The sequence below is a fragment of the Bubalus kerabau genome, chromosome 21 (genome assembly GCF_029407905.1).
Source record: "Bubalus kerabau isolate K-KA32 ecotype Philippines breed swamp buffalo chromosome 21, PCC_UOA_SB_1v2, whole genome shotgun sequence".
Taxonomy (NCBI): Eukaryota; Metazoa; Chordata; class Mammalia; order Artiodactyla; family Bovidae; genus Bubalus; species Bubalus kerabau.
In genome coordinates, this window is record NC_073644.1 from 13,153,130 (window position 1) to 13,176,756 (window position 23,627).

Consider the following 23,627-nt stretch of genomic DNA (forward strand, 5'->3'; position numbering starts at 1 on the left):
CTGTGTTTAGAAGAGAGTTGATAATTCCTCTATTCTGAGTTTCCCAAACATAAACGGACCCATGCTCAGTTATGTTTGACTCTTTGAGAACCCATGGACTGTAGTTAGCCAGGCTCCTCTGTCCATGGAATTTTCCAGGCAATAATACTGGAATGGGTTGCCATTTCCTATTCCAGAAACATAAATGGAGGTTTCTTTTATTTATTTTTTTTCATTTTCTTTCTAGATTCAGGAGCTACAGATTTTACACACACATTGAAGCTCAGGTTAAGCTCTATCCATTTCTCATCAGCTGGATTAGATTTAATCCTCTTTGAAGAAGGGCTTTTCTTTCCATACATCATTCTACACTATCCCTTTTTTCTGTGTTCTGAATTTTGGGGGGCAACGTTTTCAAAATTCTCAGCCCATGGGGCTGAAAAACATATTTAATAAAATTAAATCTTGAAGTTGAAGCCCCTCCTTAGGTAGAGCTTTTCTTTTATGCATTGCCAGAGTCTCTTTTAGAACTCAGTATTAGGAAGCAGATTCATTTTCAACTATATCATTCTTCACTAGACAGTATATATAAAAAAATCTTGCTTATTGAGTCAACAGTGGGAGCACTATCATGAGCACAGGGAAGTAAAGGTAGATCAACTTTGATTTTTACTCAAAATAGTCTTAATAATAATAATAGTAATAACAGACTGTCTGCTTTTATAGACAAGCTTATAATAGAAATTTTTTGTAAACCAGGAAACAGTGTCTTGCATTAATGTTACCAGCTAATAATCAAATCGCCAGGAGTACTTAGAGCCTCAAAAATGTTTTATCTATTTAATTCTCATCCTTACCCCCAAATGTCACTGGCTTTTTGTACAAGTGCAATTACAGGAAATTGCTCTAGCAGAAAGATTTTTGGCAATCACTGTAAAAACCGATCAATAGTACATCAAGCTCACGGTGGTGTAAACTTTAATGGAAGGAGTGAACATGTTTGCTATAAATGATTCTCAACAGAAATGCTGGCAATTATACAAAATATTTAAACCTCAGGTGTCACTTGAGCAGCAATGGGGGGGTAAGTTATGAGAAGTAAGCCTAATAGATTTAACTCTCAGAACCTAAATACAGCAATATTCAGGATGATATTTTGTGAAAATAAACTATTTCTATGGTTTATATATTCTATATAATCTCTCCTTTCTATATTTTTATGTTCTAATTAATTTTAATTGGATAATAATTACTTTACAATATTGTGATGACTTTTGCCATACATCAACATGAATCAGCCACAGGCATATATGTGTTCCCCCTTCATACTGAAGCCCCTTCCCACTTCCCTCCTCACTCTATCCCTCTGGGTTGTCCCAGAGCACTGACTTTGGGTATCCTGCTTCATGAATCAATCTTGCACTGGCCATCTGTTTTACATACAGTAATGTACATGTTTCAATGCTTTTCTTGCAAATCATCCCACCCTCACCTTCTCCCACTGAGTTCAAAAATCTGTTCTTTATATCTGTGTCTCCTTTGCAGCTCTGCCTTAGTCAATAGCAACGTTAAAGTCTAAACTTTCTTCCGCAGTTTGGGAGGATTTTGACAGACGGGGGCAGTACTTCTGGAGTTCTTCCAACAATAATGATTAACCAAGTCAAGTAAGTGAAGAAGGTTGCCTGGAGGGTGAGGCATCTATATAAATATGCCTTAGATTCCCTTCAGTTTCTCTTCTCTATCTCTGGTCTGATGTCCTTAACCCTTATATTTGTGTACTACGTTTAAAATATCTAATCTCTGGCAGTGATGTAACTAAACTTTCTTTCTTTTTAAATGTGACATCACACATAACCAGTGAACTAGTATCCTAAGGTAAATCAGATTCTAAAAAAGGTAATTCTAATATACATGATGCAGTGAAGATATAATTTTGCTTTGGTGAATTTTCTGCTTCTTCTTGACTACTGGTGGTCATTATCAAAGGGGGAAAAAAAGAACATATATGAATGGTGGGTGTTCTAATATTGGCTGATAAATAAATGTTTGAAATTTAGAACATTTTCTTACAGAAATAATATCCACAAATTTTTGAAAACTTGTACTTTCTTAGAGTGACAGGATTAAAGTTCAATGTTGCTATTTGACCAGTGATTTCTGAAAACCACCTAGAAGGTCGCCTTGAGTCAATGGACACTTATCTATAACAGATTAAAGTGTTTAGTTCACAAGAAATACAAGGATAGTTTTAGAAAACTTGAAAAAAAGTACATAATTTCCAAATCAACAGCCAACATGATGTCCATTGATAAAGCTGTTCTATTAAAACAGGCATTACAATTTCCCTTAGTTTTACTTTTGAAATCTTTATTATTTTAAATAAATTGGAAAGAGATACAATATTCATTTATTCAAGAATACTTACTGATAACCTGCCATGTGTTTGGACTGGGACTTAGTCTTGAAACTGCTGCTGCTGCTGCTAAGTCGCTTCAGTCGTGTCCGACTCTGTGCAACCCCATTGACGGCAGCCCACCAGGCTCTCCTGTCCCTGGGATTCTCCAGGCAAGAACACCGGAGCGGGTTGCCATTTCCTTCTCCAATACATGAAAGTGAAAATTGAAAGTGAAGTCGCTCAGTCGTGTCCGACTCTTCGCAACCCCATGGACTGCAGCCCACCAGGCTCCTCCGTCCATGGGGTTTTCCAGGCAAGAGTACTGGAGTGGGGTGCCATTGCCTTCTCCGAGTCTAGAAACTAGAAATGCAATTATGAATGGTGAAAAAAAGGACTCTGCCCTCGTGCAGTTACATTTCATTTGATAATCACAAATGGAGACAGGTGATTTCTGATTTGGGCAGAAAATGTCTCCCTGGATAGTGATAAATATCATTTAATGCTAAGAAAGTACTGTCCACATTAATATACTAAAAAATAATGTTCCCAAAAGAATCAACATCTTGCTTGTGTAATGGTACTCATTTGAGAATGAGCTTGATATGTCCAGGGATAGAAAAGAAAGAGTTACTGGAACACCAAGAAAAGAGAATATAAGGTAAAAGATGACATCAGTAGGAAGATCTAAATCATTTAGGTTTTGAAGGTCATTATAAGGAGTTTGTATTTTCATCTAAATACAGTTATTTGGGAGGTTTTAGAAGATCCCCATTATTACATGGCAAGATATTTAAATAGGAATTAGTTGCAATAAACATGAGGACTATGAAAACAGCAAAATAAAGGCTACAACCTTCAAATTCATAGCTTTTATATATACATCTGCTAAATGATTTTGAGAAAAAATTCCAGTCAAAATGCCAACAATAACATCAGACTTCTTATGAAATAGAAGAACAAGAGACAACATTTGTAAGGATACAGAATATCTGCTATTTAGAGCATCGTTCACCAGGAATAGCTTTATATTGAAACACAATGAGAAAAAAATAAAAGGCAAAAATGTCAGAACCTCAAGTATTGATACAGTAATTACTGAAAGCAGGAATATGATCTTGAATTAGAACCAAAATAAATCAGTAATTTTTTCATGCAATCGGATATATTACAGTGGACTGCTTTTCAATGTCTAAGTCTTGGGGTAATCAGAGCTGTTTTGTTTCTTTCTTTCATTTTGCAGTTGATGAATAAAATGAACCCATGTGTGTCAATCAAGAAAAAATTTCCAAGTCAGTTCACAGGTGAACACTTTTGTGATTGAAATCATGGCTCATTTAAATTGTTGAATATTTTCACACAAGAAAAAAAATTATGATTTTATTAATTCACACCAGTAAAACAGACTTAAGGAAACTCATTCTATTGCTGTCATCCTTCTGTGCTTAAACAGCTTTCCAGAAATGAAACTGATGGTCTGATCCACTTTCCCAAAAAGTGGATGATTAAAGAAAATCATTTAATTTCAACCTTTATGACTTAACATTTTTCAGTTCATTCTTCTCAATTATTACGGAGTGTGAGTGAAAAACTACTAGAGGAAACTATTAAAATGTGGTTAAAAAGAATACTAAATATTACAAGATTTCAGTTTCAGTTTCAGTTCAGAGACAGAGCTAGAAAGATGTCACTCTCTCATTTATGAGAATAGAAATTAGACAAGTTAAAAACATATATATTGACTTAGTATTTACCTCTTATTCAGTTTTTAACTTAAAACATTATTGCTAAAATCAAACATATTTGTATTACAGCACATAATATTTGTATGTGTGATACTGTGATTTATAAGATAAAAATAAATATTTGGTCTTTATACCCTTTTCCAACACAGAACTCCTAAATTCCTTGGCCTTTCCTAAGTGAGGTGAATGATAAAGCTATCTTTTGTTATATTGATAAGGTGAGTTTGTGACCCCCACCTAAGAATGGAGTTGCCAGGAGAATGAACCTTATGATTAGAGTTGGAAACTTCAGTTCCCTCTATCCCTACTGGACACCACCAGCAAGCAGGGAGGGGCTGGAGGTTGAATCGATAACCAATGGCCAATGGTTTAATTAGTCTTGCCTATATTATATGCTAAGTCGCTTCAGTCGTGTCCCACTCTGTGCGACCCCACAGACAGAAGCCTACCAGGCTCCCCTGTCCCTGGGATTCTCCAGGCAAGAACACTGGAGTGGGTTGCCATTTCCTTCTCCAATGCATGAAAGTGAAAGGTGAAAGTGAAGTAGCTCAGTCATGTCTGACTCTTAGTGACCCCATGGACTGCAGCCTACCAGGCTCCTCCATCCATGGGATTTTCCAGGCAAGAGTGCTGGAATGGGGTGCCATTGCCTTTTCCATATTATGAAGTCTCCATAGAAGCCGATAAAGAAAGGGTTTGGAGAGCTTCCAGGTTGGTGAACACGTGGAGATCTGGGAGAGGGATGCATTCGGACAGCTCAAAGAAGCTCTGTGTCTTTCCCCATACCTCTTTCTGTGCATCTTTTCCATCTGGCTGTTCTTGAGTTTATATGCTTATGTAACACATCAGTGACCTAGTAAATAAAATATTTATTTGAGCTCTATAAGCTACACCACCAAATTAAACCAATCCAAGGAGAAGGTTGTCAGAATCACCATTCTATAGCTAGTAGGTAAGAAGCTTGGATCATAATCTGGGCTTGCAACTGGCATCTGAAGAGTGTGTGTGTGTGTGTGTGTGTGTGTGTGTGTGTGTGTGTGTGTGGAGTCAGAGGGAGGTTTGGGGGCATTCTTGTAAGACTGAGTCCTTAAACTGGAATCTGTTGCTATCTATGGGTTGTTAGTGTCAGAAATGAGTTGAACTGAGCTGGCCACATAATCAGAGGGGTTAGCAACCCTCAGCGGCAAAAAGAGGGGGCAGCTGAACAGATCTGTCACTGGGACTTCCCAAACTGGTACATGTCTTGTAGTATAATTTGTATCAAAGAAGCATTGGAGTAGCACCCATGAAATAAAGGTGAGAGAGAAGATTACTGCATCTGAGAAGGGAAGAGGGGATGGAATTAAGGACAATTTGGGGGGATCACTGTGAGAGAAGAAAAGGGAAGATGACTGGGGGTACTTTGGGTATTAGGTAATTTTGGTATGAAAATTGAAGAGATTTTACTCCTCTACATTTTTCTTTTCCTATAAATTAAGAAATGAGATTATTAGTGAGAATGAGATAATGTGGTCAGGAGATTAGTATCTTGGGAGAGTGAAGCTAAGTAGAAATATTTTTTGTGCTATTTATAAAAGTATTTTTTTAACCTAATAAAGTGGCCATAGTTAGAGAAACAGACAGTTCTCAGTCCTGTAAATAAATGGGAGATATAGTATGTGAGCATAATTTCTTACAAGTCTACTTATTTGCACCTTAGGAATATCAGTTTTGGTTTATGTTTTTGCTTGCTTTGTGTCCTTCTAAGTTCCCACAGTAACCACCAAACTTTTTATTCTTAAGTCTCTCATCCACAGTAATGGGTAACAGACTGTGGAAACCAAACACCAAAGTTAAAGCAGAAATTGCCACTCCATAATCATTTACTTTTCAAAGGCTTAGCCAAGCAGTCCTGCACCACAATCAGCAATAAAAATGTTCAAGATTGATGGCCTTAATTATGAAAGCAGTACAGAGGACCTTGGACAAGTGAAGAATGCCATAGTGTTTTTCAAGTAAAGCAAAAGGGTATTTTCAAATCAAACTTCATTCAACTCATTTAAGAAGTTTCTTCCAAAACAAGTACCTTCAGAAACAAAAATCACAGAATGGTATCTTTCTGATTTTTTGTATACTTAATAAATACTGGTAAAAATATTTTTATGAGCTAGTCTTGATATTTTATTTTACAAATTGTATTTGTGGGAGAGTACCAAATTGTCTAATAATAAACCATCATAGTAGGACTTGCCTTTGAAAAGCTCAACTGTGGCCATTTAAATGAATGCTTTCCAAAGTGATATACTTACACCTATATGAAAATATAAAACCATGATTGAGGCATAAAAAGAAGAAATTATAAGTTTTATATATGTATACATATATTTGTTCTATATTTTATATATGTAAATATGTACAATCTACAAAGAAAAAACAAGCTTTTGTAATGTACACTATATAGATTCCATCTCATACCATCCTTTGGTTGTAACGTATCAGGGCCCTGATGGAAATAACATGGTGCACAGGGGGTGCGCATGGCCTTTGAGGGACTTTTTAAATGTAACTGTTTCGAGATATATTTTAATTTGTTGTTGCTGTTCAGTCACTAAGTTGTGTCTAAGTCTTTGCGACCCCATAAAATGCAGCATGACAGGCTTCCCTGTCCTTCACTAACACCCAGAGTTTGTTCAAAACTCATGGCCATTGAGTCGATGATGCCATCCAACCATTTCATCCTCTGTTGACCCCTTCTCCTCCTGCTCTCAATCTTTCTCTGCATCAGGGTGTTTTCCAGTGAATCAGCTGTTAGCATCAGGTGACCAAGTATTGGTGCTTCAGCTTCAGCATCAGTCTTCCAGTGAATATTCAGGGTTGATTTCCTTTAAGACTGATTTCCTCTAGGACTGACTAGTTTGATCTCCCAGGGAGTCCCATGCAGACTCTCAGTCCCTTAGATTCTCAGGGACTGCAAGAGATGGAGAGTCCCTAGAGGAAGACTGGGTCTTCATTATAACAGTAAAGCTAATTTTTCCAATTTGTTTCAAACCACAAATCAAAAAGAATATTAGAAATAAACACATACACATCCTAAAACTATTAGTAACATGAATCAATAGAATATTCAAAGACATTTATCTATATATCTATATCATTTATCTATACATTTCTCTGAACTAAAACAGAAACTCTGAACCACAATCAATTAGCCTGATGACAGGCTTCAGTCAATTACCATTCACAGTCAGTGAATTCTTTACCTGGTGACAAAGAAGGTAATTAGAAGACTGATAATATCAAGGCTACTTTGACAGGAAGACTAACCCCTCCATATTCTTACTGAGGGAAAAGTGCTTTCCAGATTATTAGTTGGCTAAAGGTATGAAGCTTTTTATCATAATAAATGATGAAACCTAACAGAAAAGTTAGTGTAATCTACATTCATTAATATAGTAGCAGATATAAATAGTAGCCAAAATCGAGCAAGAGGTTGTTGGGGAAACAAGAAATTCACTGTGACTGTGCTTAACTTTCACCCACTCTCTGCGCCCTATAGCATAATGAAAACAATATAATCTTACATAAATGTTCATTATGCAATATTATGATTTGCTGCATATTCCTTTGTCTGCTTTTCTTTTTTTTTTCTTTTTTTTTCTGCCAATACGTGCTTCTATTTCCTTCAAAGAACAGCTGGAGTTCTGTCAAATTTTCATAGGGTGAGACACTGTGAGATGTAGGAATAAAAATAAAGAATCAAAAAGAGTGCTTGTAAGATTATTTAAAATGCATCTTATAATGTATTTCAACTTTTGCAATTCATAATTGATAGTTTTTTAAATAAAATTCCACTATGAAACTGGGTGAGAAAATTTGTCTGTACTTATTTTAAGATATCTCCTAGCTTTTCATTTCAGTTCAGTCTCTCAGACATGTCAAACTCTGCGACCCCATGAACTGCAGCACACCAGGCTTCCCTGTCCATCATCAACTACCAGAGCTTGCTCAAACTCATGTCCACTGAGTCAGTGATGCCATCCCACCATCTCATCCTCTGTCATCCCCTTTTCCTCCTGCTTTCAATCTTTCCCATCATCAGGGTCTTTTCAAATGAGTCAGATGCTCTCATTAGGTGGCCAAAGTACTGAAATTTTAGCTTCAGCATCAGTCCTTCCAATCAGGACTGATTTCCTTTAGGATGGACTGGTTGGATCTCCTTGCTGTCCAAGGAACTCTCAAAAGTCTTCTCCAACACCACAGTTCAAAAGCATCAGTTCTTCAATGCTCAGATTCCTTTATAGTCCAATTCTCACATCCATCCATGACTACTGGAAAAACCATAGCTTTTAGTAGAAGGACCTTTATTGGCAAAGTAATGTCTCTGCTTTTTAATATGCTGTCTAGATTGGAGAAGGCAATGGCAACCCACTCCAGTACTCGCACCTGGAAAATCTCATGGACACAGGCGCCTGGTAGGGTCAGACATGACTAAAGCAACTTCACTTTCACTTTTCACTTTCATGCATTGGAGAAGGAAATGGCAACCCACTCCAGTGTTCTTGCCTGGAGAATCCCAGGGACGGGGGAGCCTGGTGGGCTGCTGTCTATGGGGTTGCACAGAGTCGGACACGACTGAAGTGACTTAGCAGCAGTAGCAGCAGCAGGTTGGTCACAGCTTTTCTTCCAAGGAGCAAGTGTCTTTTAATTTCATGGCTGCAGTCCCCATCTGCAGTGATTTTGGAGCCCTCCCCTAAATAAAGGCTCCAACTGTTTCCATTGTTTCCCCATCTATTTGCCTTGAAGTGATGGGACCGGATACCATGATCTTAATTTTCTGAATGTTGAGCATTAAGCCAACTTTTTCACTCTCCTCTTTCACTTTCATCAAGAGGCTCTTTACTACTTTTTCATTTTCTGCCATAAGGGTGGTGTCATCTGTATATCTGAGGTTATTTATTTCTCCTGGAAATCTTGATTCCAGCTTGTTCTTCATCCAGTCCTGCATTTCATATGATGTACTCTGCATATAAGTTAAATAAGCAGGGTGACAATATACAGCCTTGATATACTCCTTTTCCAATTTAGAACCAGTCTGTTGCTCCATGTCTGGTTCTGTTGCTTCCTGACATGCATACAAATTTCTCAGGAGGCACGTAAGGTGGTCTAGTATCCCCATCTCTTGAAGAATTTCCCACAGCTTTTTGCGATCCACAGTCAAAAGCTTTGGTGTAGTCAATAAAGCAGAAGTATATATTTTTCTGTAACTCTCTTGCTTTTTCGATGATCCAACGGATGTTGGCAATTTGATCTCTGGTTCCTCTGCCTTTTCTAAATCCAGCCTGAACATCTGGAAGTTTCCGATTCACATACCGTTGAAGCCTGACTTTGAGAATTTTGAGCATTACTTTGCAGGCAAGTGAGATGAGTGCAATAGTGCAGTAGTTTGACATTCTTTGACATTGGTTTTCTTTGGGATTGGAATGAAACTGACCTCTTCCAGTCCTGTGGCCACTGCTGAGTTTTCCAAATTTCCTGGCATATTGAGTGTAGCACTTTCACAACATCATCGTTTAGGATTTGAAATAGCTAAACTGGAATTCTATCACCTCCACTCACTCTATTTGTAGTGATGCTTCCTAAGGCCAACTTGACTTCACATTCCAGGATGTCTGGCTCTAGGTGAGTGATCACACTATCATGGTAATTTGGGTCATGAAGATCTTTTTTTGTATAGTTCTTCTGTGTATTCTTGCCACCTCTTCCTAATATTTTTGGCTTCTGTGAAGTCCATAGCATTTCTGTCCTTTATTGTGCCCATCTTTGCATGAAATGTTCCCTTGGTATCTCTAATTTTCTTACTTTGTAAATAATTAAACAGCAAAGTGTATCCTACGTAACTATTCATATTCTTTTAGAATAAGGCTTTTCTCTCTTCCTTCCTAATGTAAAAATTTTCTTTGCTCAATGCCATTAAAGCAGTAGGTGGAAAGTCACACCCAATTTGTACACTTAACTGGGTAAAGAAAATTATTTTCGTTCAGCTTAGGGTCTCTCAAACTCTACCCCCCCTCCATATGTTTGTGTATAAATCTTTAATATTTGAGAAAATTGAGTTTTCATTTGAAAATTAAGCAAAATAATACCTGCAATCACTCTCATACATGTACTGTCTTATTTTTCTGAGACAATAAATAAAGGAATAATGATAACACTTTGCAGATTTTGGATATTTTAGAAATATAGGCTATTTTAATTCTGTGCAATTTAGGCTAAATTAACTGTTTTCTATCAAAATAAGTAAAATATCTAATGCTGTTTTATAGCTTATTCTCCGAGAAGACTACAAAATGTTTTATATAATTTCTCATCTTTAGTCCTTACCACCATCAAATTTCGTACATACCAAAAAGACCCACATTTGCACATAGAGATACTGAGGATAAAAGATGCTATTTCCTGCTAAAGATGACACCAATAAAAAGTGGAAAATGTATGATTCAGGAAGTTTGACTCCACAGAACACACTTTTCATGTTTTGCATAATTACCAACCTAACACATCATTTTAAAGCTAACAAAATACCAAGACAGAAGAAAGCAATATGTAATTCTTTTCATCAAGAGATTCATTTGAATGCTGGCAACTAGTAATCCTAGTGGAGAAGGCAATGGCACCCCACTCCAGTACTCTTCCCTGGAAAATCCCATGGACGGAGGAGCCTGGTAGGCTGCAGTCCATGGGGTTGCTAAGGGTCGGACACGACTGAAGCGACTTCACTTTCACTTTTCACTTTCATGCATTGGAGCAGGAAATGGCAACCCACTCCAGTGTTCTTGCCTGGAGAATCCCAGGGATGGGGGAGCCTGGTGGGCTGCCGTCTATGGGGTTGCACAGAGTCGGACACGACTGAAGCGACTTAGCAGCAGCAGCAGCAGTAATCCTAGTTACTGGCAAAGTAGTTACTGTGAAATTTTATTTGGTCTGCAAGGTGAATAATATGTGTTTGTTTTATCCATAAATATATATTCTCTATAGATCTCTGTGCAAAAATCTCTACAGAAATATTCATAGCAGTATTTTGACAAAACTCAAAAACTAAATACAGCCTACAACTGATGAGTGGTTTAACAATGTGTGGCCCATCCCTGCATGGAAAGCTACTCAGCTATAAAAGGGAGCAACTTATTAATTAGTGCAACTTTGATAGGTCTCAAAGGAATTCTTCTAGGTAAGCAAATAAAATCTCAGTTAGTTACATACTGCATGATTGATTCTGTTTACACAGCATCTTAGAAATTACAATATTAAAAATTTGGAGAGCAGATTAGAAGTTTCCAGGGATGTGGCTATGGCTCTAGAGTGGAACCATACTGGGAACCATTCTGATGGCAATAATTCTGTACCTTGTGATGAATATGAACAGAACTAAAGCCACACAAGGGGCTTGCCAGGTGGCGCTAGTGGTAAAGAACATGCCTGCCAATGCAGGAGACACAAGAGACCCAGGTTCTGATCCCTGGGTCTGTAGATCCCCTGGAGAAGGGAATGGCAACCCACTTCAGTATTCTTGCCTGGAAAATTCCGTGGGCAGAGGAGCTTGGTAGTCTATTGCCAATGGGGTCGCAAAGAGTCAAGACATGACTGACCAACTAACACACACACACATGTGCTAGAAAACTACCCCAAAAACAGTTTGATGTAAATTTAAGAGGTCAGATGATAAGTCATAAAAACTATAGCATAAAAACTTCTAACTCCAGGTTAGACAAATATTTCTTCATATTCTCAATGAAAAAAAGTATAAATAAAAATTCTAAGTTTAACTTTATAAAAATGTAAAACTTTTGCTAACTTCCATCTATAAGAAGTATAATTTCTGGAGATTTAAGGTATAACATGCTGACTATAACTATAATTAACAATACTATATTTAAGACTTAAAAATTTTAAGACAGTAGGAAAAAAAAGTTCAGCCATTTTGGAATAAGAAACAAAAACTTTTGCTAATGATAAGAAGCTGTTATAAAACTAAATAGAAAGACATAGGCTAGGAGAAAATATTGGTAAAATATACTATATAAAGAACTCTCATATCAACTATAATGACAAATAAATCAATTTAAAATGGGCAAAAGACTGAATAGACAGGTCATAAAAATGATACAAATCACCAATAAACACATGAAAAATTACTCATCACCATTTGTCATCAGAAAAATGCAAAGTTACACCACAATGATATTAATATGATCAAAATTTTTAAAAACTGGGCTAAAATATTAAAAGCTGGACAATGTCACATTTAACAAGTATGTGTAACAACTAGATTAGCAAATACCTGGTGAAGTATGCATTTTTACTATCATATTGAAAAACAACAATTTCTTACAAAGTTAAATAAGTACTTTCCATATTATCATGTTCATCCCATTCTTTTATAAAGAAAAATAAAAGCATATATCCAACCAAGACTTATACAAATGTTCATAGAAATTTTATTCATAATAACACAAACTAGAATAATCTCTACTGCCCACCACCAATCTATAAAAAATTGTAGTATATGCATATAATGATAAATTGCTGCTGCTGCTGCTGCGTCGCTTCAGTCGTGTCCGACTCTGTGCGACCCCATAGACGGCAGCCCACCAGGCTCCCCCGTCCCTGGGATTCTCCAGGCAAGAACAATGGAGTGGGTTGCCATTTCCTTCTCCAATGCATGAAAGTGAAAAGTGAAAGTGAAGTCGCTCAGTCGTGTCTGACTCTTAGCGACTCCATGGACTGCAGCCCACCAGGCTCCTCCATCCATGGGGTTTTCCAGGCAAGAGTACTGGAGTGGGGTGCCATCGCCTTCTCCAAATGATAAATTACTCAATAGTAAAAATAAAGAACTATGAATACACAAAATAACTTGGGTGCATCTCACAAGGATTGTGATAAGGAAAAGAAATTAGACACAGAAGACTATATCTTATTTAGTTTCATTTATGTAAAATTCCACAAAAAAACAAGGCTACAGATATACAAAAAAATGATCAATGGTTGCCAAGAGTTTGGGGAGTATCTAGAATGCAAAAATATATGAGGGGACACTTGTCTTAAAAGAACTGTTCTACGTTATACTTGTGGTGGTGGTTCCCTTCCTGTATATGTATTTTCAATTTATCATATTGTACATTTAAAATCGATAAACACCACACACACACACACACACACACAGTGAGTTTAAAGATAAAATCATTAACTATCCTAGCCTTTATAAATGGCAATGATACAAAATTAACATTTGGCTTCCAGACAGAAATGCATTTCCAGGTGCTCTTTAAAAAACACATGGTCTCAAAAGCCCTAAGAACTATGAAGTATTGGGGCGGGGGGGGAAGCCTCTAAATATCTTACAGACATGCATCCTAGATCCATCCATAAAACCATACCCCTTAGTTATTTACCATTGTTGCCTCTCAATATTTTTACAGAAATCTCAAGACAGAGAAGCATTTATCTCAATGATATATGTGGGCTTGGCTTTTATCTACAGAAGTGAATATTTCTTAGGGAAAAGAAAGAACTTTTTATCAGTTATTAAATAAACTACCTGCTTGAGTCATTAGCACTTCTGCCTGAAAAGAGTAACAGAACCATATAATGGGACTATTTTGGCTTGGAATCAAGAGAATTATTGCTAGTAAAGCTCTCTCTGTCCAAAAGACAAATCTCCTCTGCCCATTGTTAGCCAGGGAAGAAATACAAATATATATTAGGGAAGAAATACAAAATAAACACATTAAACTTTTCTATGTCTGTAAACTGGTGACTTTTAGAAAAATACTTTTCAAGAGTTTGCCATGTGAACTCAATAGCAAAAGAAGTGGCTAAGCTCTTCAATGCTATAATCCAAATGACTAGATTCAAATCCTGAATCTGCTACTACCTATAAGCATATCCTCAGGGTAACTCACTCATCCTGCACAGACCTCTGCCTCTTTATCTATAAAGTGAAGCTAAAAATAGACCTGCATCATAGGATTGTTATACATTTAGAAAATCCTCTCAAAAAGTATTAGCACATTATCAGAGACACAGTATTATTTAACAAATCTTCAATTGAGTTCAGTTCAGTCGCTTGGTCGTGGCTGACTCTTTGTGATTCCATGGACTGCAGCAGACTAGGCCTCCCTGTCCATCACCAACTCCCGGAGCTTACTCAAACCTGTGTCCATTGAGTTGGGGATGCCATCCAACCATCTCATCCTCTGCCATCCCCTTCTTCTCCTGCCTTCAACAAATCTTAGGTGTTATTAACACCATGGAAGACAGTTCATTTCATATATTGTGCATCCAACAATCTTTTAATTTATTCAAATAATTTTGAAAATGTGAAGAAAAGAATTATGGAAATAAAATGATAAAATGACATCAGTCAGTATATACATTAAATGAAGGTCCTATATGACATATATTGGGCTTCCCTGGTGGCTCAGACCTAAAGAATCTGCCTGCAATGTGGGAGACCCAGATTTGATCCCTAGGTGGGAAAGATCCGCTGGAAAAGGGAAGAGCAACCCACTCCAGTATTCTTGCCCTAAGAGAATTCCACGGACAGAGGAGCGGTGGCAACAGTTCCTGGGGTCTCAAAGAGTTGGACATGACCAAGCGTCTGAGCACCATATGATATATTACTACCTTGTTTCTGATAGCCACCTTACTACATTATGATAGTACCAACATTTTCCAGACAGTCAGATAGATAAAACTACTATTGCTAAGGACTTAACACTGAAGAAAAAAATCATGTAAAATAAATAAGGATATTACAAAAAACTATATAGAAATTGACTTTATAGTTTTTCAACCTATATGTAATTATATCTACAACGTAACATTATCTATTTTAAATATTTTGAAGCATTTTCTAAAACTTTCAATATAAAATGTTAAGATACTAAACTTAATAAGATACTGAATGTCTTCATAAAACTTCATCCTGTATACATTGCTGATACTTCAGTCTTTGCTGTAGTTTCAGTTCAGTTCAGTCGCTCAGGCCTGTCCGACTCTTGGCGACTGCATGGGCTGCAGCACGCCAGGCTTCCCTGTCCATCACCAACACCTGGAACTTACTCAAACTCATGTCCATGGAGTTGGGGATACCATCCAAAGATCCTGTTCTCTGTCATCCCCTTCTCCCACTTTCAATCTTTCCCAGATCAGTGTCTTTTCCAATGAGTCAGTTCTTCACATCAGGTGGCCAAAGTATTGCAGTTTCAGCTTCAGCATCAGTCCTTCCAATGAATATTCAGGACTGATTTCCTTTAGGATTTAGGAGATCCTGCTTGGATCTCCTTGCAGTCCAAGGGAATTTCAAGAGTCTTCTCCAACACTACAGTTCAAAAGCATTAATTCTGCAGCACTCAGCTTTCTTTATAGTCCAACTCTCAAACCCATACATGACTCCTGGAAAAACCACAGCTTTGACTAGATGGACCTTTCTTGGCAATGTAATGTCTGTTTAGATAGATAAAAACAATTTGACAGCAAAACATGCTGTATATTTTAGTATTTTTAGCTAAATTCTCGGGCCCCAGAAGTACTGTGAGACATGGCAGAGGTAATGATGTGAACAGATTGAAAAGTGTGATACTGATTAGGCAAATAAAGAAAGATATCACTGCTCTGCATGAGTCATTACTAAACCATTTGATAATGTTCTCAGGCATTATCCACTGACAGACTTTTATCAATGGGTAATTAGAGCAATACAAATAAAGGAACAAACAGAGCTTCTAATTGGACCAACACAATAATCATTTATTTCAGAAGAAACCAGATATAAAAATATTTTATGAAATTAGAAATATATACTTCTACATTTTAACAGTGGTACTTTTTTTTTTTTGAAAAGTTACAAGGACTTAGAAAAGTCTGTAAATTTCAGGATTTGAAACAAGAGCCATCATCTTCTGCTCTTCCCTTTGGGTATGCCCTCGGTTCTGTTTTACTCTTCACAAGCATTCTACTTAACCCGGCTATCATAACTGCATCTACTGTCCAAAGAAAACAAGAGCCACAGACATTTCTCCTAGCCTGTCAGCCAGTGAGCTGAAAAATAACAGAAGAAGGTATCAAAGTATAGTAAGATGGGATTCTTATTTACATATTTATATTTTACATATTGAACAGGTTAATGCTACAAAGTAGCATGTCTAGACCACCTTTCAGATGCCATCTAATATTAACTAAATCTGATTTTTAGAAATTTACTTTGTCAAATGGTCAACTTTGCCAATATGCATTTGTCATCACAGCTAATTAGGCTTGTGAAAATATCTAACATTATATTTACAACCTGTTTATCTTTCTGCTTCTGTTATGGAAAAAATAGAGACAAGAGTTACTCACAGAGCTTTTTAAAAATACACATGATCAGATGTTATGAGAGATTAAACAGAAAAATCACAATAGAGAAATGGAGAAAAAATAAGAGAGAAATAAAGATGAGAAAGGAGAGACTAAGGTCAACAATAAAACAGAGGTGATAATTATAAATATTAAAATATTAAAAATATATTGTTATGTTATAAAACTTTGCAAAAATTTTATAAATAAATAAATAAATATATATATATATAAAACATTATGTAAAAATTATATAATACTTTGGCCATCTGATGCAAAGAGCCAACTCACTGGAAAAATCCCTGATGCTGGGAAAGATTCAGGGCAGGAAGAGAAGAGGGTGACAGAGGATGAGATGGTTGGATGATATCAGCAACTCAGTGGACATGAATTTGAGCAAACTCCAGGCAATAGTGAAGGACAGGGAACCCTGGCTTGCTGCAGTCCATGGGGTCACAAAGAGTCAGATATGACATAGTGACTGAATAATGATATAAAACTTTAAGATAATAGTTTCAAAAAGATAGATGTTGTTGATAAACTTCTCAAAAGGTACAAAATGCTACAACTCTGTTCAATTAAAGAGATTAACTTGAAGAGCTCTATATTTATTAAAGATATTAAATTGATAAAAGTCTCCTCACAAAGAAAACTCCAGTCTCAAGCACCCTCCTGATGAATATCTAACATTATGAAGAAACAAAATACATTTTGTTGAAGTTCTAAGTAAATAGAAAAAAAATTTAGTAACAGAATAGGGAAGATACTCAACAACTGTTATGAGGCCAATAGTATCCTGATATCAAATGACATAACAAAAGCGTTTCATTGAGTTTTAAGGACAGAGACTGATAAAACTTTAAGTGTCTATATGCTAGGATCTGACATATACAAAATATCAACATAGTAGAAAACTCTGCATTTATACAAGTAAAATAAGAACTTTTCTATACTCTGTATGAACTCTGCACAGTTGTATGCCATTTAAAGAGCCCCAGGCTTGCTCATGCAAGAAGCAAAGTACAGGACTGTGAATATATTATGAAAATGTGTGTGTAAAAAAATGAAAAAAAAAAAAAACAACTATGGATAGGTATCCAACTTTATTTCTGGATGCCTTTTTTTAATTTTAAAGAAAAATTTTAACAAGTGATGAGAAGCCAAAAAAAAAAATTAGTTTATTCAGTGAAGATGGGAACTAGATGATGCAGGGTTATTTAGAATAAACTTACCTGAGCAAGTGATATTCAAGCTAGGATTTGGAGAATTTGTAGAAAATTGTCAATTGGAAAGAAAGGAGAATTATCTCAGGATGATGTTGAAACATTTGCAAGAGAGTGTGGAACAGAGAGCTTGGCACTGGTAAAACCCACCACAGCAGGTAGAAATCAAGAGAAGAAGTGAAGAAGTGACCAGGAAATCAGGTCTGCTTAAATCTGGAAAACCTGTAATCAGCCTCTGTATAGTCATGATTACTTTGCAGAATGACATGATTCCTTTCCCGAGTTGAAATTCAGCATTATGATTAATCTTATGATTTTACAGCAGATGCCTTGATGATTTTTATTAGGCTTTTTGAAGTAACAAGAAGTGCAAATGAGCAATATTCTTATAGGCACTGAAAAGTCCCCAAACCAGATAGGAATCACTAGTTTCCACGGATACAACAAAATACTTTACTGATTTTTGGCAAAGAGAAAAGCAAATCTTTGTGTTCACAGAATGCTCAACTGGCAGATTCCTGAGAGTCTTTCTGGCCCTGCAATCTCCTCTCATGAGTAAAAATACTAAAACAGTTAAGATTTGCTCAAAGTTCCAGCTTTAGAACTGGAACAAGAACACACGGTTCATGACAATTAGTCTATTGCTCTTTGCTATAGAACATTCCAAATTTCTAGAATTAGTTGGAAACTTTGTCAAACACATGATCAAGAAACATATAGTTACCGTGCAGATCTACATACAAAGTCTAAACAAAACATGTGTTGCCCCCTCAAATTAACTATCTTTAATTAGATGGAAATCAAATTTGTTTGTGTTTGGATAGAGCTTTATTCTCTAGCAAATACAAATTGCCTCACCAATGAACACATGGTCAGACACTGACATTCCTTTCCCAGGTACTGAATAATGAAGAATCATAATTTTTCTAACATAAATAGAATTTCATTAGAATTTCAGAAGTGAAATATTGATATCTATCTTTCACTAGTAGAAAGAATGTGAAGTATAAAAAATATTTAGAATAACTTTTATAAAATACTTTATTTTTAATTAGTGGGAAAATGGCTTGATATTTGAGATTTAACTTGACCTACTTTTTCACTATTAGAAAACAAAATCAGAAAAGCACAAAAACCAACTATATCTGTATTTGGGTGATAAAACTTTTGTTTTAAGGAGAGTATTTTAAATTTTTTTTTACATTTAATTTTTTTTAACTTTTTATTTTATATTGGAATATAACCAATTAACAATGTTGTGATAATTTCAGGGACTCAGTCATACATATACATGAATCCATTCTCCTCCCCCAAAAAAGTGTCTTTATTTTTTTAATTCTAAAGTGCTTTACAGAGTATTTTTAAGTTCTTTAAAATACCTCTAGCTTAAAAGTTTTATGAATATCTTTGAACATAATAATGTAGATCTCACTAATTAGTTGAGATGCAAAAAAGTTTTATCAGTAGTTATAATGTTATAGGGCAGTTAAGTCACTCTTCAGGGAAGTAATTCAAATATGAGCACAGTATTCCAAATGACACCTGATGATCTGAAAGGTAAAAACTTAATCTTCAAAATCTTTTCAAATCATTTTCCAAATTTTCTTCTATGTATAATAATAAGTAAGTGGGGGCAAGAACATTTACATGCTTCCTCTCCGTTCTCTTTTCCCCCAGACTTATTCATCTATAGTTGACATATAACAGCAACAAAAAAAATGGGAGTTATGTGGCATGACGGAAACATTAGCTACCTCTATTGTGGCAATCAGTTTATCATACATAAGTATGAAATCAACATGATGTATGTGGTGACCCAAGAACATAAGAGCAAAAACCAAGGAGGGTCTTGGAATGAAGGAACGAAAAACCAGACCCTTATCGTCCTTCCCTTCCCCGTGTTGTAACTATTGATGGATTCCAGGTCCTCCTGAGCAGTATAACCTGTCTCCCCTCCTACCCCAGAAGGAGAAGGTATTTGCCTTAATCTTTCCCCTACCCAGAATATGTGCCTCTTCCAATCAACAAATGACCAGCAAGACCCCTATCCCACTGCTTGTACCCTGGGTATAAAAGTGGACTAAGGACCCCAGCTCAACATCGGTTCTCTGTTGAGCTGGCCTGCTGTTCTAACAGTGTCTCCCACTCTAATAAACTTTATTTCCCTCTCATTCTGGCTCATGTTTGGAAATTCTTTTCCAATCCACTCACAGACCACGACATTTTTGGTGGCCCACACAGGGTACAGACCACGGACCACAACAATGTACAGTTTGCCATTCACTTTTCATAAAAATAAGATACTTTACTGAAATTTATTTATATCAACTAAAAATCCCATCTTACTATATTTATTATAAATTGAAACCATTATATTATAATCTCACAAATGAAAGGCAATCCCCTCAATAAAATGTAGCTATAAAATTTACCAAAAACATTTTTTCACATGTATCACCAAATTTGTACAAGCCATCATGAATGCAGCCTAATTTCAAAGTATGAAGATATATTGTAAAATGTAAATTACAAGCATTTTTCCCCCAAATCTGAAATATATTACTTAAGATTAATGGTAGTTACTGGTACAAGTCTAAACTCTAACCTTAAGCTGTACTTTAATGACTTAAGAAGACATTTCATATAATTACCATCACAAAGCATAAGCCTAAACCACAGAGAAGCTGTTTACTGGAACTTCCTGAGCATCACCTGAAGTTGGAACACATTCTCTCCAATGTCATTTAAAGTATACATCTGAAGTTGCAAGGCACCCAACTGTACAATGTACAGGGAACATAGAATACTGCTTCTTAAGCATCAAGAATCAATTATCATCAGATTTTTTTATAAAATGAATGCTATCAAGTTTTTATAAAGACTGTCAATATCAAGCTGGATTCATTAGAGCTTTTGTTGCTGTTGCTGTCATTGGTTTGTTGTAGATTATGTGTGTGTGTGTGTGTGTGTGTGTGTGTGGGTATTTTAGTGTAACTTGAGTTAGTCCTGTAAGATTTTGATTCAGAAGATCTCTCAATAGACATGGGAAGAGCTGTGCACTTTCCAAGTTAATCAAATAATTAACATTATCAGCTAAGATTAGAAAATTTGTTCTAAAATAAAAAGGAAATAAAATGTTCACGGTTAATCAAGTTTTTATTTGCAACTTTCTTGTATAAATGAATACATCTGACTTGCTGAATAAGCACTTTTTCTTTACAAAAGAAACTTTCTCTTCCTGCCTTGTGTATTTGATCAGCATACCTCTTTGGCTTGGAAAAGACAAGCTATTCTTTAGTAAATTAATAAGATCTTTTTGTAGAGATTTATCTCCTTTCACTGAAAAACAGTTACAACTGGACATGGAACAACAGACTGGTTCCAAATAGGAAAAGGAGTACGTCAAGGCTGTATACTGTCACCCTGTTTATTTAACTTATATGCAGAGTACATCATGAGAAATGCTGCCCTGGAAGAAACACAAGCTGGAATCAAGATTGCCAGAAGAAATATCAATAACCTCAGATATGCAGATGACACCACCCTTATGGCAGAAGTGAAGATGAAATAAAAAGCCTCTTGATGAAAGTGAAAGTGGAGAGTGAAAAAGTTGGCTTAAAGCTCAACATTCAGAAAATGAAGATCATGGCATCCAGTCCCATCACTTCATGGGAAATAGATGGGGAAACAGTGGAAATAGTGTCATACTTTATTTTTCTGGGCTCCAAAATCACTGCAGATGGTGACTGCAGCCATGAAATTAAAAGACGCTTACTCCTTGGAAGGAAAGTTATGACCAACCTAGATAGCATATTCAAAAGCAGAGACATTACTTTGCCAACAAAGGTTCGTCTAGTCAAGGCTATGGTTTTTCCTGTGGTCATGTATGGATGTGAGAGTTGGACTGTGAAGAAGGCTGAGCGCTGAAGATTGATGCTTTTGAACTGCGGTGTTGGAGAAGACTCTTGAGAGTCCCTTGGACTGCAAGGAGATCCAACCAGTCCATTCTGAAGGAGATCAGCCCTGGGATTTCTTTGGAAGGAATGATGCTCAAGCTGAAACTCCAGTACTTTGGCCACCTCATGCGAAGAGTTGACTCATTGGAAAAGACTCTGATGCTGGGAGGGATTGGGGGCAGGAGGAGAAGGGGACGACAGAGGATGAGATGGCTGGATGGCATCACTGACTCGATGGACGTAAGTCTGGGTGAACTCCGGGAGTTGGTGATGGACAGGGAGGCCTGGCGTGCTGCGATTCATGGGGTCACAAAGAGTCGGACACGACTGAGGGACTGATTTGATCTGACTGAAAAGCTTTTGAAGTCCTGGATTATAAGTTATACAGAAAACTGTGATCAGTATTTTAGATTGACTACTATAACATGTTTTCATTATAAGAATAAAATGTAGAGGAAACACAGAGTAACTGCCAAAATTAATGGGAGAAGATAATGTGATACACTTACATCATGTGTTGCCATTAAGAACTCTAAAAATGAGCTAGTATGTTTATAACCTTAAAATATACCAATAAAAATATCTACCTAATGAAATTATTGTAGGGAATATGACATTATATATTTGGGGTGGTTATAACAGTGTCAGAAAAATAGTAAAATCTCAATAAGTAGTTACTAAGAACCAGGAAATCATCATTGAATCAAGAGTAATTAAAGACAAAGCATGGATTTTTTAATAAGGAAAAAGCTCAAGAATAGAAATTAAAATTCAATTCAAACTGCCATTACTGCCCAGTTATAACTAGGTTTATCCCTGAGCTATAAAATACAAGATAAAAGATAAGATACAAACTACAATATTGAAACAATTCTTTAATTCATCCCTCTTTCATCATTCTAGATAAAGAAAAAAGAAAGTACCATCAAGGCAAAATTAGAAAAATGGCTGGTGAGAAAATAAATGTAAGAAAATGGAGACCAAAGCTAATTAGAATATCAGTTGACCAAAAAAAGACCAACCAACCAACAGCTCAAAGGTATCAGAGAAATGAAAGAAAAATATTAATTTCCAATATACAAGTATTAGCAGAGAAGCAGGGTAGTTATCAGGGCAACAGGGACACTAGTAATAAAAGATTTGGCTTTCATGATTGCAAAATGCATATGGCATATGCTCCTAGAATGTGGGAATCTGGATTAGAACTTTAAACATCTTTTTTTAATATGTCAATTATATTTTATATTATGTTTATTTGCATGACACTCAGGGTATTTTCATAAGAATAAAACATACCATGAATGTATTAGTAATATAATTACCACATAATGGGATGGGCTATTATGCAGCTTCCATGGTCCTGATAAACAACATACTGTTATCTTTTTCGTGTGCCTTATTTCTCTTTTTTGCTAAAGCAAAGATGAAATACTGCTTTTGGCAGGAAATATTTACTGTATCTGCCAAAATTACTCTTGGTAGACAGCAATTCAAGTAGTAAATATTTTTTTATGGATAATTAGTTGATTGAATGTCTGTGTGAATTAGAGGCTTTTTAATATTCATGACTAATTTATATCTATGAACTTTTCACTAATTTCTGTTTTGTTTGAAATAATGATGCTACAGTAACACAAAACCCAAATACTTAACATTAATAAACTCTAAATAATAAGTCAATGACAATTCTGTGATTAAGTATTACCCAAAGGTTCCTTGACAAAACAATATGCAAAATACAAATACCATGGCTCAGATATAGAGATGTGCAATCCATTATTTTCCTTATAAATTAGAAACTATAGCTGTAGAACCATCGTCATTATTCTCAATACTTTTATAGAATGACTTGATTACAGAAATTTGTCTCTTTTTTTATTTTGGTAGCAGAATTCTCATCTGTAGAATGGGTTTAAGCATTCATCTGAGAAAGATATACTATGTTGAGACAGACTTT